Here is a 4,140-nt window from a genome sequence, read left to right on the forward strand (position 1 = left end):
GGAAGCTTACCTTCTTCTGCAATTTTCTGGAAGAGTTTGAGTAAGATAGGTGTTAGCTCTTCTCTAAATTTTTGGTAGAATTCAGCTGTGAAGCCATCTGGTCCTGGGCTTTTGTTTGCTGGAAGATTTTTGATGACAGTTTCGATTTCCTTGCTTGTGATGGGTCTGTTAAGATCTTCTATTTCTTCCTGGTTCAGTTTTGGAAAGTTATACTTTTCTAAGAATTTGTCCATTTCATCCAAGTTGTCCATTTTATTGGCATAGAGCTGCTGGTAGTAGTCTCTTATGATCCTTTGTATTTCAGTGTTGTCTGTTGTGATCTCTCCATTTTCATTTCTAATTTTGTTAATTTGGTTCTTCTCTCTTTGTTTCTTAATGAGTCTTGCTAATGGTTTGTCAATTTTGTTTATTTTTTCAAAAAACCAGCTTTTAGCTTTGTTGATTTTTGCTATGGTCTCTTTAGTTTCTTTTGCATTTATTTCTGCCCTGATTTTTAAGATTTCTTTCCTTCTGCTAACTCTGGGGTTCTTCATTTCTTCCTTCTCTAATTGCTTTAGGTGTAGAGTTAGGTTATTTAATTGGTTTTTTTCCTGTTTCTTGATGTAAGCCTGTAATGCTATGAACCTTCCCCTTAGCACTGCTTTTACAGTGTCCCATAGGTTTTGGGTTGTTGTGTTTTCATTTTCATTCATTTCTATACATATTTTGATTTCTTTTTTGATTTCTTCTATGATTTGTTGGTTATTCAGAAGCGTGTTATTTAGCCTCCATATGTTTGAAGTTTTAACAATTTTTTCCCTGTAATTGAGATCTAATCTTACTGCACTGTGGTCAGAAAAGATGACTGGAATGATTTCAATTTTTTTGAATTTTCCAAGACCAGATTTATGGCCCAGGATGTGATCTATTCTGGAGAATGTTCCGTGTGCACTTGAGAAAAAGGTGAAGTTGATTGTTTTGGGGTGAAATGTCCTATAGATATCAATTAGGTCTAGCTGGTCCATTGTGTCATTTAAGGTTTGTGTTTCCTTGTTAATTTTCTGTTTAGTTGATCTATCCATAGTTGTGAGTGGGGTATTAAAGTCTCCCACTATTATTGTGTTACTATTAATTTCCTCTTTCATACTTGTTAGCGTTTGCCGTACATATTGCGGTGCTCCTATGTTGGGTGCATATATATTTATAATTGTTATATCTTCTTTTTTGATTGATCCTTTGATCATTATGTAGTGTCCCTCTTTGTCTCTTTTCACTTCCTTTATTTGAAAGTCTATTTTATCTGATATGAGTATTGCGACTCCTGCTTTCTTTTGGTCTCCGTTTGCATGAAATACTTTTTTCCAGCCCTTCACTTTTAGTCTGTATGTGTCTCTTGTTTTGAGGTGGGTCTCTTGTAGACAGCATATATAGGGGTCTTGTTTTTGTATCCATTCAGCCAATCTTTGTCTTTTGGTTGGGGCATTCAACCCATTTACATTTAGGGTAATTATTGATAGGTGTGGTCCCGTTGCCATTTACTTTGTTGTTTTGGGTTCACGTTTATACAACCTTTCTGCATTTCCTGTCTAGAGAAGATCCTTTAGCATTTGTTGAAGAGCTGGTTTGGTGGTGCTGAATTCTCTCATCTTTTGCTTATCTGTAAAGCTTTTAAATTCTCCTTCATATCTGAATGAGATCCTTGCTGGATACAGTAATCTAGGTTGTAGGTTATTCTCTTTCATTACTTTCAGTACGTCCTGCCATTCCCTTCTGGCCTGGAGGGTTTCTATTGATAGATCAGCTGTTATCCTTATGGGAATCCCTTTGTGTGTTATTTGTTGTTTTTCCCTTGCTGCTTTTAATATTTGTTCTTTGTGTTTGATCTTTGTTAATTTGATTAATATGTGTCTTGGGGTGTTTCGCCTTGGGTTTATCCTGTTTGGGACTCTCTGGGTTTCTTGGACTTGGGTGGCTATTTCCTTCCCCATTTTAGGGAAGTTTTCAGCTATTATCTCCTCGAGTATTTTCTCATGGCCTTTCTTTTTGTCTTCTTCTTCTGGAACTCCTATGATTCGAATGTTGGGGCGTTTCACAGTGTCCCAGAGGTCCCTGAGGTTGTCCTCATTTCTTTTGATCCTTTTTTCTTTTTTCCTCTCTGCTTCATTTATTTCCACCATTTTATCTTCTACCTCACTTATCCTATCTTCTGCCTCCGTTATTCTACTCTTGGTTCCCTCCAAAGTGTTTTTGATCTCATTCATTGCATTATTCATTTGTAATTGACTCTTTTTTATTTCTTCTAGGTCTTTATTAAACAGTTCTTGAATCTTTTCAATCTTTGTTTCCAGGCTATTTATCTGTAACTCCATTTTGTTCTCAAGATTTTGGATCATTTTTATTATCATTATTCTAAATTCTTTTTCAGGTAGATTCCCTATCTCCTCCTCTTTTGTTTGACTTGGTGGGCATTTTTCATGTTCCTTTACCTGTTGGGTATTTCTTTGCCTTTTCATCTTGTTTAGATTGCTGTATCTGGAGTGGGCTTTCTGTATTCTGGAGGTCTGTGGTTCCTTTTTCTTGTGGAGGATTAACCCAGTGGGTAGGGTTAGACGATTGGCTTGTCGAGATTTCCTGGTTAGGGAAGCTTGCGTCAGTGTTCTGGTGCGTGGAACTTGATTTCTACTCTTTGGAGAGCAATGGAGTGCCCAGTAATGAGTTTTGAGATGGGTCTATGTGTTAGGTGTGACCTTGGGCAGCCTGTATGTTGATGTTCAGGGCTATGTTCCTGCGTTGCTGGAGAATTTGCGTGGTATGTCTTGCTCTAAAACTTATTGGCTCTTGTGTGGTGGTTGGTTTCAGTGTAGGTATGGAGGCTTTTGGACAGTCACTTATTACTTAAAGTTCCTTGTAGTCAGGAGTTTTCTGGTGTTCTCAGGTTTTGGGCTTAAGTCTCCTGCCTCTGGATTTCAGTTTTATTCTTCCTGTAGTCTCAGGACTTCTCCAACTATGCAGCCCTCCTTTCGAAGACAATGGGCTGCTTTTCTGGGCGCCTGATGACCTCAGCTAGCGATCAGAAGTTGTTTTGTGAAGTTTGCTCTGCGTTCAGTTATTCTTTTGATGAATTTGTAGGAGAGAAAGTGGTCTCCCCGTCCTACTCCTCCGCCATCTTGGCTCCTCCCCTCCTCATATTTTTTACACCTTTTGAAGCTCTTCATGTATTTCACACTTTTTCAGGCTCTTCATGTTTTTCAACACGGCTTCATGCTCCTCCTATTTTTCAGACCGTTTCATGCTCCTCATATTTTTCACACCTTTTGAAGCTCTTCATATTTTTCACACCTTTTAAGCCTCTTCATGTTTTTTAACACCGCTTCATGCTCCCCCTATTTTCAAGACAGTTTCATACTCCTCATGTATTTCATACCTTTTGAAGCTCTTCATATTTTTCACACCTTTTCAGGCTCTTCATATTTTTGAACACCGCTTCATGCTCCTCCTATTTTTAAGACCGTTTCATGCTCCTCATATTTTTGACACATTTTGAAGCTCTTCATATTTCTCACAGCTTTTCAGGCTCTTCATGTTGTTCAACACCCTTTCTTGCTCCTCCTATTTTTCCGACCGTTTCATGCTCCTCATATTTTTGACACCTTTTGAAGCTCTTCATATTGTTCACTACTTTTCAGGGTCTTCCTGTTTTTGAACACCGCTTCATGCTCCTCCTATTTTTCAGAACTTTTCGTGCTCCTCATATTTTTGACACCTTTTGAAGCTCTTCATATTTTTCACACCTCTTCAGGCTCTTCATGTTTTTGAACACCATTTCATGCTCCTCCTATTTTACAGACCATTTCATTCTCCTCATATTTTTGACACCTTTTGAAGCTGTTCATATATTTCACACCTTTTCAGGCTTTTCATTAGTTTCAACACCACTTCATGCTCCTCTTATTTTTCAGACCGTTTCATGCTCATCTCATTTTGACACCTTTTGAAGCTCTTCATGTTTTTCACATCTTCTGAAGCTCTTAATATTTTTCACAAATTTTCAGGCTCTTTATGATTTTCAACACCGTTTCATGCTCCTCCTATTTTTCAGACCGTTTCATGTTCATCACATTTTGACACCTTTTGAAGCTCTTCATAGTTTTCACACCTTTT

Source organism: Dama dama, unplaced genomic scaffold, assembly GCF_033118175.1.
Source record: "Dama dama isolate Ldn47 unplaced genomic scaffold, ASM3311817v1 ptg000109l, whole genome shotgun sequence".
NCBI classification, from domain to species: Eukaryota; Metazoa; Chordata; class Mammalia; order Artiodactyla; family Cervidae; genus Dama; species Dama dama.